At 44.3% G+C, this 13,467-nt stretch overlaps 1 long non-coding RNA gene and 1 pseudogene across 1 annotated transcript; one reads left to right on the top strand and one right to left on the bottom strand.

Annotated features, from left to right (window-relative positions):
- The window catches only part of LOC121003523, a 791,128-nt pseudogene that overhangs the window by 265,795 nt on the left and 511,866 nt on the right, over window positions 1–13,467 (bottom strand).
- On the top strand, window positions 1,871–8,845 carry LOC121003616. Its single transcript, XR_005779558.1, has 3 exons — window positions 1,871–1,881; window positions 4,048–4,052; window positions 8,625–8,845. It is a non-coding gene; the product is annotated as an uncharacterized LOC121003616 (long non-coding RNA).

Below are 13,467 nucleotides of genomic sequence, written 5' to 3'. Positions count from 1 at the left end.
CCCCAGGATTATGGCCCATACTAACTTTGAAGGAGAAAACAAACCGGCCGCACAGCTTAAATCTGTGGAACTGTTTTGGGCAGGAAAGCCATGCTTGCGGTCGGCCAAATGTGACTTCCATGGAATTCGGGAACCCCTGCTCGGATCTGGATGATTTTTGTATATGTTGTTCACCCAGATCAGAGCTATCCATGGATGTATACATTATGGGGATATGTGGGGTTTTGATGTGTGTGACAGAACCATCTGTCTTTGGAATTGTATTGTATGTTATGTGAGGGTACCCAGATAGCTAATTTTATTGTATTCGTGTAGTCTGAGTGCCATTCACCTAATAATATACACTCAGACTTGAGCTATCTGGGGATATGTTAAATGTCTGTGTTTACTGTAAGGGTTGTGACATTGTATGTTTAAATGGTGATTTCTGTCCTGTTGTTCCCACATGTGTATTGGCGATTTCCCTTTGTCCTGAGAGATAATTGAATTACTCCTCGCGTGTCTCCAGGGCAGAGAGGAGGAAACCATGATGCATTGTGGGGATGTATTGTGTCTGTGTATCCTGAATTGCTGCATATCTGTCCTGTGTCACAGTCTTCCATCTGGTCCCCTAGGGGAGTGTCCACCAGATGGGGACCTGCATAAAAAGGGGCGGGTAGCCCTCAATAAAGAGTTCCTGTTTTTACCCTTCATCATGTTGAGGCTGGTGTTTGGGTAACTGATCAACACTGGGGGATTGCTATACGCTGAAGATTCGCTATACTCCCCTGGCATAACTACTAGCTCTTGTAAGAGCTGTTCCTGCTCTCTGGATGTAGGAGAGGTTCACCCACTGGAGCCTGGAGCCTTGTCGTAGGTCCAGGGTGGGTAGGAGACGGTGAGGCCTCAACCAAGCTTCGGCGGTTCGTGGGGTCTGCAGCGCTTACGGTGTCAAGTGGAGTGCTTGGAGACCTCGGGAAGCACTAGGAGCATCATTTGATGGAGGTACCCGGTCGGGGTGCTAGGAGATCCGTTACATTGGTGGCAAGCAGTGGTATGGTTTCCTAGTGTGAGGATAAGCAGCTCGGAGACACCGTTCGTGGAGTATATTGAGGGCAACGCTAGTATCCGTACAGCGCCCCTGGCTACAGCAGCAGGATGGAACCAGCAGTGGCATACGATGAGGAAGACCTGGATGGCCGGGATGCATTAAGGAAAGGCATCTGGTACCAGGCCCTGGGTAATGTACAATACCAGCGAGGTGACAGTCTCCCCAGTGGAGAGCAGCGATTGCAGAAGCAAGTGGCCCTGCAGATGCCCTTTCTGGGAGAGCAGCCCCTGGCGGAATGGGTGAAGGAACTAGAGCTCCGGGTATGGCAGGAGCTATGTTTGGAGGAGGCCTACCAGGCGCTCTGGTGGTATATGGCACAGTATATACCCTGGACAGCTGAGCATGACAAGCCAGAGGGAGAGGCGTTTGGTGGTCCTGGCTTATTATGGGAGTCCTTTGCAGAGCCTGACTTCGGGAGCCCTGCACAGTCCAGACTTCAGAACATTTTCTACGAGAGGGAGGCTAGGCTGGATTGGGATGACCCCCACAAGGTAGAGAAAGACCTGGCTCACCTAGCAACCCTGGAGTGGGAACTGGAGCAGGACTACCGAGATCTCTTCCACTCCAATGAGAGGGCTCAGCGAGAGAGCAGAGTGTAAGACCCAGGTCCAGAGCCCTTCAGCTGGGAGGATATTGTGGAGGTGTACTGGGAAGACCCGACTGAAGTATCCCCTGCTTCAGTACCAGCTACAGAGGTAGGGGACCTCATAGACTGGTCCTGGGGGGAAACCCATATGGCAGGTGGAGATGGGACCGAGATCTCTCCACCGGCCCTACAGGGATGCTGGGCAGTCGGCCCAGATCCCCAACGGCAGCCGGAGTTTCAGGGAGTAGGGACAGTTGGTCCTGCTCCCCAGCGGCAGTATGTTTTGCAGGGAGAGGAGAGCATCGTCTCCATTCCCCAGTGGCAGTGTACTTTGAAGGGAGAGGAGACAACCGGTCTCTCTCCCCAACCATAGGGGGACAGCACCCCTAACTCCAATGGTGCAGATGGGACCGCAGTCTCTGCACCAGGCCTACCGGGATGCTGAACAGCCGGTACAGATTCCCCACCAACCCCACAGGAATGCCAGGAGGAGGAGGTAAGCGATCCCTCCTCTCCACAGCTGATCCGCAACAAGGACCTGGGGGTAGGATTCCCTGACCCCATCCCAGCGGAAGAGCTGGCATCTGGTCAGAGCGCAGTTGGCCTCTGCCCTCCTCTATCCTCTTCTCCAGAGGCTGACTCCACACCGGCTTCCCCAGCGAAAGAGCTGGCTTCTGGGCAGAACACAGTTGGCCTCTGCCCTGCTCTATCCTCTTCTCCAGAGGCTGAATCCACACCGACTTCCCCAGCGGAAGAGCTGGCATCGGGGCAGAACACAGTTGGCCTCTGCCCTCCCCTATCCCCTTCTTCAGAGCCGGACTTCCCACAGGCTACCCCAGCGGAAGAGCTGGCATCTGGGCAGAGCGCAGTTGGCCTCTGTCCTCCTCTATTCTCTTCTCCAGAGGCTGAGTCCACACCAGCTTCCCCAGCGGAAGAGCTGGCATCTGGACAGAGCGCAGTCGGCCTCTGCCCACCAAGTACCTACAGCTCCAAGCTAGAGAACAACAATGAAGCAAGGAGTAGCAGATGCCCACTCAACAGCTGGGGACATACAGAACAAAGCCAGTCCCCAAAATTCAACAGGTCCAGTATTGGGTTGTGGGTGGACTGCCAGACTAACTCAGGTACCGACCTGCGTGAGGTCAGGTATCTGGTTAGTCTTCCCTGGGAGGGGGAGATGTGTGGCGAAACCAACCTCGCCACTGGGTTTTGGAGGGGCCTGGTTGCCAGCCTATTGCCCCAGAATTATGGCCCATACTAACTTTGAAGGAGAAGACAGACCAGCTGCACAGCTTAAATCTGTGGAACTGTTTTGGGCAGGAAAGCCATGCTTGCGGTCGGCCAAATGTGACTTCCATGGAATTCGGGAACCCCTGCTCGGATCTGGGTGATTTTTGGATATGTTGTTCACCCAGATCAGAGCTATCCATGGATGTATACATTATGGGGATATGTGGGGTTTTGAAGTGTGTGACAGAACCATCTGTCTTTGGACTTGTATTGTATGTTATGTGAGGGTACCCAGATAGCTCATTTTATTGTATTCGTGTAGTCTGAGTGCCATTCACCTAATAATATGCACTCAGACTTGAGCTATCTGGGGATATGTTAAATGTCTGTGTTTACTGTAAGGGTTGTGACATTGTATGTTTAAATGGTGATTTCTGTCCTGTTGTCCCCACATGTGTATTGGCGATTTCCCTTTGTCCTGAGAGATAATTGAATTACTCCTCGGGTGTCTCCAGGGCAGAGAGGAGGAAACCATGATGCATTGTGGGGATGTATTGTGTCTGTGCATCCTGAATTGCTGCATATCTGTCCTGTGTCACAGTCTTCCATCTGGTCCCCTAGCGGAGTGTCCACCAGATGGGGACCTGCATAAACACGGGCGGGTAGCCCTCAATAAAGAGTTCCTGTTTTTACCCTTCATCATGTTGAGGCTGGTGTTTGGGTAACTGATCAACACTGGGGGATTGCTATACACTGAAGATTTGCTATACTCCCCTGGCATAACTACTAGCTCTTGTAAGAGCTGTTCCTGCTCTCTGGATGTAGGAGAGGTTCACCCACTGGAGCCTGGAGCCTTGTCGTAGGTCCAGGGTGGGTAGTAGACGGTGAGGCCTCAACCAAGCTTCGGCGGTTCGTGGGGTCTGCAGCGCTTACAGTGTCAAGTGGAGTGCTTGGAGACCTCAGGAAGCACTAGGAGAACCTATCAATGGAGGTACCCTCTCTAAGTGCTAGGAGATCCGTTACAGCCGTCCAATGAGTTCCGAAGCATTTGGCTGAATATGAGCAGATAATATTGCCCGAAACACTTCAGAATTCATCCTGCTGCTTTTGTCAGCAGTCACATCATCAATAAAAACAAGAGAATCAGTTACATTGGCATCCATACATGCCCACACCATGACACTACCACCTCCATGCTTCACTGATGAGGTGGTATGCTTAGGATCATGAGCAGTTCCTTTCCTTCTCCATACTCTTCTCTTCCCATGACTCTGGTACAAGTTGATCTTAGTCTCATCTGTTCATAGGATGTTGTTCCAGAACTGTGAAGGCTTTTTTAGATGTCGTTTGGCAAACTGTAATCTGGCCTTCCTGTTTTTGAGGCTCACCAATGGTTTACATCTTGTGGTAAACCCTCTGTATTCACTCTGGGGAAGTCTTCTCTTGATTGTTGACTTTGACACACATACACCTACCTCCTGGAGAGTATTCTTGATCTGGCCAACTGTTGTGAAGGGTGTTTTCTTCAACAGGGAAAGAATTCTTCGGTCATCCACAACAGTGGTTTTCCGTGGTCTTCCGGGTCTTTTGGTGTTGCTGAGCTCACCGGTGCGTTCCTTCTTTTTAAGAATGTTCCAAACAGTTGTTTTGGCCACGCCTAATGTTTGCTATGTCTCTGATGGGTTTGTTTTGTTTTTTCATCCTAAGGATGGCTTGCTTCACTGATAGTGACAGCTCTTTGGATCTCATCTTGAGAGGTGACAGCAACAGATTCCAAATGCAAATAGCACACTTGAAATTAACTCTGGATCTTTTATCTGCTCATTATAATTGGGATAATGAGGGAATAACACACACCTGGCCATGGAACAGCTGAGAAGCCAATCGTCCCATTACTTTTGGTCACTTAACAAGTGGGAGGCACATATGCAAACTGTTGTAATTCCTACACCGTTCACCTGATTCGGATGTAAATACCCTCAAATTAAAGCAGACAGTCTGCAGTTAAAGCACATTTTGTTTGTTTCATTTCAAATCCATTGTGGTGTTGTATAGAGACAAAAATGATAGAATTGTGTCGATGTCCCAATATTTATGGACCTGATTGTATATATGTGTATATATATATATATATATGACGTACCGTAACCCTGACAGGCTAAGAGAACCCTTTCACTGCCCCAGTGAGCCCTGCTAGCCCAGTAGACTGCCACCAGTTCCTCGTTAGATATAAGCCCGGTCCATTAACAGAGTTATATTGGGTCAGAAACCAACCAAGGTAGCATGTAACATAATACCGAGCCACAGACGTGTGGATTTGTGGATCGAGACAACAGAACAGCGCAAGATTAAATTATATATTTAAATTGCCTTAAAGGGGTTGTCTCACTTCTGCAAATGACATTTATCGTGTACAGAAAGTTAATACAAAGAATTTATTAATATATTGTTATTGTCCATATTGCTTCCTTTGGTGGCTAGACACATTCTACCATCACATTATACATGTCTTTTCCATGGTTACGACCACTCTGCAATCCAGCATCGGTGGCCGTGCTTGCACACTAAAGAAAAAAGCACTGGCTTCTCTGGTGGCCGGGACCATAGGAACACACATAGGCCAGCACTTTTTCCTATAGTGTGCAAACATGGCCACCAATCCTGGATTGAAGGGTGATCATAACCATGGAAAAGAGACACAGAGTATAATGTGATGGAAAAATTAGTCGAGCCAGCAAAGGAAGCAATACGGATAATAATAATACATTAGTAAGTGCTTTGTATTCACTTTCTCTACATAATAAATGCCATTTCTGAAGTGAGACAACCCCTTTAAGGGCGCACTAGACATAACACTATATACACAAATTATATACAATGGTCATCTATGCAAATACAGGTGATGGTACAGTGAGAGTTAACAGATAAAAGTCAGCTACCAGATACATATGTGGTCCATTAAAGTTGTAATCTTGTAGAATTCTTGGATTATGTCACATGGGAGGCAGTTAGGACAGCGAGTTTCTAGCTCTCCCTCCTTTTGGCTTGGCAGCCAGAGATCCAAAAACCCATTATGGATCCTAGCTCCTCACCGGAAGGAGTTCTCCATATCTCCCCTTCCCTATGTCCCAGAAGCAAACGAAGACCAGGAGAAAGTCCGTCTCAAACCCAGGGTCTCAAAGACGTCAACGGTGTATTTATGAGATGTATGGGCAATGTCTTATGAACTCCTGGTTCCATGATGTCTGGGGAGTTTCTTTATAGTTGTTGACCAACTCAGCCCCCATCAGGGGAGCTGAGCTGCCAGCTTGTCTGAGCAGAGTGCGACATGTAAACTTGGTCTGCTTTGAAGCAGGGCCACCTTTTGAGCCTGTTTCCTCTGCCAATTACCTTCACCTGAGCAAATGGGCAGACATTAAATCCTAACTCCACATATTCCATATATATATTCAAAATCTTTATCAGAAATATATTTCCATCTGCTTAGTTTTATGTTAAATATCTATCAATTAAGGAATGAAGAAATCTGAATCAGAAGGTCGGCAATCTTTATTTCCTGCCGACAGTGAGACAACTAAATAACACACAATACAATGTTGTCAAGCTCTGCTAAGCAGCTGTCTGATTATACTAGGAGTCCAGGCTTTATATAAGGTTCCTTATGTAAGCAATAAAGAAATAAGCTATATAATAATAATTGCTATAACTAGGCAGGTTAGTCGATATTTTGCATAGAATATATAACAGGATGTTTCTATAGAATATGACAGGATGATGAGGCAGGATGTTCTATAAACTGTTGACCCAGATGTTCGCTGCAGTTGTGCTTTATTACCCAAGTCAACAGTGAAGAGAAATGTCACTCCATCTTGCCTTCTTTTACATGTACAGAATTGTTATAATATCTCACCCACGCACTTCACATCCTCCCCCGCTGTGAGTTAGGTTCACTTATCTGTCTCCGGACAGATTCTGGGAATCTCCCAGAACTAGAACAAATGTTCTGTCTCATTCAGGGTCATTCGGCACAACTGCGTACATTCTTATATGTGACGTATTACATACCATAAAAGGATGTTCCGGTAGTATCTGTGTGAGCACCAATTTTTATCTTTTATGATTGGTTTAACGCTGTTGTTATGTAAACTTTTCTACTGCCTATATAAGGCCAAGCTATAGCATAATAAAATTAGAGTGTTTCTCAGTGATGTGTGTGTGTGTCTATTATTGCCAACTGAGAAACATCTCTCCTGACGTCAGTGACTCAAACCAAGGTTGTCGTAGAGGTCCAGAAAGGTCCAAATCCTTTCAAACAGTCTTTACAAAAATTACTTTGTTAATCCTTAAAATGATATGAATTTCAAAAACTTTTCCAACATGGTGTAGTGGATGAATCCGGTTATGTCGGAGCTGCTTTAACTGAAGAGATTGGTCACCACCTCTGTCTAAGGCACAAAGAATGGATCTGTGGAGTTCTGGTGCCAGAGCTACTGTAGACCAACTGATTGGTGGGGGCGCCAGGTGTCAGACCCCCCCACCTATCTGATACTTATGGCCTATCCTGACAACAGGCCATCGAGATCACATTACTGGAAAACCCCTTTAATGACATACTCATTATAGTCATTTAAAGCATGTGGCGGTTTAATGGTCCAAGCATCATTTTTACTTCTTGTGCAACCCAACAAATTTTTGATATTGTTTTTACATGTCACATAGGGGTTCTTTATTAATGTTTTTAGAGATTTTTTTTTTAATCTTTATTTAGTTTTATTTGGGGAAAAAAATTTCAAACTCCAGCTGCTTATTATTTCAATATGCAAATTGACACCAAAAGAAATTTTCTTTATAACTGGGGCATCCAAATGTGACAAGTCACGCTTCTGCAGCATAATGGCCCTGCCTGGCAATGTAGAAACCACTATGTGCACAAAACAAGCAATCACCATCCATAAGAACAGTAAAGGATCACTACCACCCCTCCCCATCCGAGCTATTGTCATTACTTCTAGAAGTACAGATGTAGCAGGGTTAACACACAAACACTTAACTCAAATTTCTTAACTCAAAATGGTCACAAATGCAACATATCCAATGAATATATTTTATATCATGTAATCTTCAATTATAAAACTAAACAATCCAGAGCTGGTGGGACATACAATAAAAAATAATCAAGGATTCCCCCACTGTTAAATTCATGTGAGATGAGTGAACCACATGACTTCTACAAATACAGGGGTGGCAGGGACCCCACTTGGATTTATCTACAGGTACATTTTGGTCAGGATGTGCAGATTAAGATGATATTTCTCGTGGAAGATGAGTAATGGCTTCTATGTAATTAGGCAATCCTAGCCTGGTCACTTTTTGGGGGAACTTGCACATTACTGATGAAATGTGCCCAGTAAGACCAGAGCTGACAGTTTTTGTAATGTTACAAATACTTATAGGGGTAGAACCGACCGGGACTGGAATAGGCAGATTGTTATACTTTTATATCAGGCCCTGATTTTGTGCTTCACCAGGTATGGTTGAAAGATACACTACTCCCATAGATTTATGATGTGTCAAGCAGGCTTACTCTTATCAGTGGTAGCCCCTCTCTCTATTACTACCCGTGGGCTGTGCCATGCTCAGTTAGAGGTAGGTGGAGCGTCCTTAAATATGATTTTAGGGCTTTAGGTCACAAGCTTAGGGCAAGGACCTCAAACGTAGTGTTTTCCAAACTACTACCTGTACCACGAGTCACACAAGAAAGGCAGTGGGAGATTAGGGAGGTTAACAAGTAGCTCAAGAACTGGTATAGGAAGGCGGGGTTTGGGTCCCTGGAGAACAGGGCCGACTTCTCTGTCGGCTACAGGCTCTATCGTAGGAATGGGCTGCACCTCAATAGGGAAGGGGCAGCTGATAGCTAGAAGGTTGGAGGAGTGTTTAAACTAGGGACGGAGGGGGGGGGGGACCTGGATAATTACGTTATAGGAGGGGAAGATAGCATGTAGGTCTCTATCTGCACTATCTTGGAGTACCTCAATGAAAATAAGAAAATAATGCCATATCAGCATGGCTTCATGAGGGATCAGTCATGTCAAACTAATTTAATCAGTTTCTATGAGGAAGTAAGTTCCAGACTTGACAGTGGCGAATCAATGGATGTTGTATATCTGGACTTCTCCAAAGCATTTGACACTGTACTGCATTAAAGGTTAGTATATAAAATGAGAATGCTTGGACTGGGAGAAAATGTCTGCATGTGGGCAACTGGCTCAGTGATAGAAAACAGAGGGTGGTTATTAATGGTACACACTCAGATTGGGTCACTGTCACTAGTGGAGTACCTCAGGGGTCAGTATTGTGCCCTATTATCTTCAATATATTTATTAATGATCTTGTAGAAGGCTTGCAAAGTAAAATTTCAATTTTTGCAGATGACACTAAACTGTGTAATGTAATTAAAATGAAAGAGGACAGTATACTACTACAGAGGGATATGGATAGATTGGAGGCTTGGGCAGAGAAGTGGCAGATGAGGAATAATGCAAGTCAGCAGTACATACTAAATGGTAAAACACTGGGTAACACTGACATGGAAAAGGACCTAGGGATTTAAGTGAACAGCAAACTAACCTGTAGAAACCAGTGTCAGGCAGCTGCTGCCAAGGGCAATTAGAGAATGGGTTGCATCAAAAGAGGCATAAGTGCCCATAAGAACATAGTCCTGCCACTTTACAAGTCACTAGTCAGACCACACATGGAGGACTTTTCTGCGGTTCTGCGTTTCTGTGAACAAGGCAGACATAGCAGAGCTGCAGAGTGCTCAGAGAAGGGCAACTAAAGTAATAACTGGAATGGGTGGACTACAGTAACCAGAAAGATAAAAATTAGGGTTATTCACTTTAGAAAAAAAGACGACTGAGGGGAGATCTAATAACTATGTATAAATATATCAGGGGTCAGTACAGAGATCTCTCCCATCATCTTTTTATCCCAAAGACTGTGACTAGGGGACATGCATCTGGAGGAAAGAAGGTTTGTACACAAACATAGAAGAGGATTCTTTAAGGTAAGAGCGGTGAGACTATGGAACTCTCTGCCTGAGGAGGTGGTGATGGTGAGTTCACTAAAAGAGTTCAAGAGGGGCCTGGATGTATTTCTGGAGTGTAATAATATTACAGGCTATAGCTATTAGAGAGGGGTCGTTGATCCAGGGAGTTATTCCGATTGTCTGATTGGAGTCTGGAACAAACGTTTTCCCTCTAAAGTGGGGAAAATAAGCTTCTACCTCACATTTTTTATTTTTTGCCTTCCTCTGGATCAACTTGCAGGATAACAGGCTCAACTGGATGGACAGATGTCTTTTTTCAGCCTTATAAACTATGTTACATCCTATCGGTCATTCCACTTGACTGCAAAGAACTGGCCATTTACAAGTGTGAATGACGCCCCTTTTTCCACATGTCTGGACCCCAGCTCTTTTGGGAATCCAGCTCTATTTTTTGGACTTTCAGATATAGGCCCCTGTATTTGCAGTTTTACAGGAATGGAGGGTCCCCATACAGATCACAGACAGGGTGGAATACTGTTTTTATTTTTTTCTCTCACCAAACATGTGTCATGGCGGACGTGCACTCAGACTAACAGATAAACCACCAACCAGGCTCTAGGCGAGAGGCAGGGGAAGGGTCACCTCCTAGCTAATCCCTGACCTCTCTCCCTGCACTGCTCAGCCCACATGCAGACCTTGGTGGTAGGTATGATGTGTCCCCGTGCCTGGGCTGAAACACCCTAAAATTCCCTGAGATGGTGAAGAGGGGAAATAGGAGCAGCCTGCTTGCACAGAACCTGGATGGGAGAGATGACACAAAACAACCAAACTTGAAACCACACTTATCTTTCTGAGCTGGAACAGACAACCTTCCTTCCTTCCTAGCTTCCAAGACCAAAGTGATTCCTATAATCCGCTCAGAGCACTGGGATGGAGTGCTATTTAAACTAATGACCCCACCCAGTGCACCTAATGAGAGGCGGATCCAGCACGGCTCCAAAACAAAACACTAAACTCGTGCTGCTATTCTGGCCGACCTCCGCACATAGTCACGGCGGGGCATGACAACGTGTTTAGAGGATATATATATATAAAAAAAAACTTAGTTTTACTTTTAACTAGATCTGTCCTTTGATTACCAATATTCATTCAATACAATAGACTATGTTTGTTTGGGGAGCTCCCACAGCGGTCCCAATCATCGCTCCAAGCCCTCAGCTACCTCTGGTAACTGAAAACAAGGTGCTGTTTTATCTTCCTGTAAAAAGGAGTATCTGAAGGAATAAAGCCAGTTAGTGACCACCATAAAAACACATAAGGGAGGTCACTAAACGGGCTAAGCATAAAGATGGCTTCTCTTATATGTGGATTTTTTGATGATTAACAAGAGATGATTTATGGTTGAAACACATATCACATTCTGAACATGAAAATAGCTTCTCCTCTGTGTGAATTTTCTGATGTCTATCAAGACCTGATTTACTGTTAAAACATTTCCCACATTTTGAACATGAAAATGGCTTCTCCCCTGTGTGAATTCTCTGATGTATAAAAAGATCTGATTTACTGTTAAAACATTTCCCACATTCTGAACATGAAAATGGCTTCTCCCCTGTGTGAATTCTCTGATGTACAACAAGATATGGTTTACGGTTAAAACATTTCCCACATTCTGCACATAAAAATGGCTTTTCCCCTGTGTGAATTCTCTGATGTCTAACAAGATCTGATTTATGGTTAAAACATTTTCCACATTCTGAACATGAAAATGGCTTCTCTCCTGTGTGAATTCTCTGATGCATAACAAGATATTGTTTAGTGTTAAAACTTTTCCCACATTCTGAACATGAAAATGGCTTTTCCCCTGTGTGAATTCTCTGATGTATAACAAGATATTGTTTACTGTTAAAACATTTCCCACATTCTGCACATACAAATGGCTTTTTCCCTGTGTGAATTCTCTGATGTATAACAAGATATTTTTCACGGTTAAAACATTTCCCACATTCTGAACATGAAAATGGCTTCTCTCCTGTGTGACTTATCTGATGTATAAGAAGAGATGAATTATACTCAAAACATTTACCACATTCTGAACATGAAAATGATTTTTCTCCTATGTGAATTCTCTGATGTACAACAAGAGCCGATTTCTGATTAAAACATTTCCCACATTTTGAACATGAAAATGTCTTCTCTTTTACGTGAGCTGTTTGATGTTTAGCACCTCTTCTGTGACTTTTATTCTGTGTTACAGTGTTTGATAAATAAGACGATCGGAGCTGTTTAAAAGAATTAAATAATGCATTGTTGCTGTGATTGGATGAGAGTATATCTTGCATATTGGCATGCTCTTCAAATGTATCTCGTGTGATACCACAATCATCTACTTCAAAATCTGAAGATGCCAGATGTTTCTCTAAGTTCCTGGTACAGTCATCTGCCAAGAATAAAACACATTTTATTATTGATGAATAACATTAAAATTGTATTGAAGTTTTATATATATTTTTCCATATAAAAAATCCACAAAAAGTACAAGACATGACACACAATTAGAATATCAATTGACTAAAACAGTGGTGGCCAAACAGACCACAATCTAATAGTAGACCGAGGGGCATAACTAGAAAACGCTGGTTCCCACCTTGAGCAACTTCCCTGCAACCCCCACCCAATCAGTTATTTAAAAGATATATAAATAAAAGCTTTCCTAGTGCTGGACAAGAGGCGACGAATCCCCTCTTAGTGCCCCACACAATAGTTATCTCCCCTCAGTGTCCCTTTACATAAAGTTAAAGTAATACCGAGCACATCATGCTCTTCCCAGCAGCAGGCAAATATCCGGTGCTCAGTAGTGTTGATCGAGCACCGTAGTGCTCGGGCCGAACACATTGTGATATTCGGGTGCTCGACTGAGCACCCGAGTATAATGGAAGTCAATGGGAGAACCCGAGCATTAAACCAGGTACCCCCTGCTCTGAAGAGGGGAGGGTGCCTGGTTCATAAGAAAATGTCAGAAATTTTTGGTAACACCACTGAAATGGTTCTGTAATAGCATAGGGAGGATGTATGGATGCATCTTGGACTCGATGGTCGCTGCTGGGAACTATGTTGTCCGAATAGTACGCCACTTTTACATAATGACAATAATACGCACAAAACCAAGGAGAAAAAAAAAATCGATTTTAGAGGTAAAATTGATAGAAAACATTCTTTCCTGAATATTTACTTGTATATAAAGTGCAAGCGCCGGCTGTACACTCAGTGTGGTCCTCAGAGTGCCTGATGAAGGGCGATTATTAAGCCTGAAACGTTGCAACTGACATACCACCTATTCCAGCTAAAATAACATGAAATAAAATCATTAATTATCACCACTTAAGGAGTGCGGTCTAAATATTTGTGACACCTTGTGGTCATTAATGTCATCCCGGTGTCTCCTTCCCTTCCTGTCCCTATTTGTATGGAGTGGGTTATGTTCAGGGTGTTTGTATGTCTAGTTTGGTGTTACAT

This window comes from Bufo bufo, chromosome 6, assembly GCF_905171765.1.
Source record: "Bufo bufo chromosome 6, aBufBuf1.1, whole genome shotgun sequence".
NCBI lineage: Eukaryota > Metazoa > Chordata > Amphibia > Anura > Bufonidae > Bufo > Bufo bufo.
The sequence above is the reverse complement of the archived record's forward strand: the minus strand, read 5'-3'. Positions and strand labels throughout refer to the sequence as shown.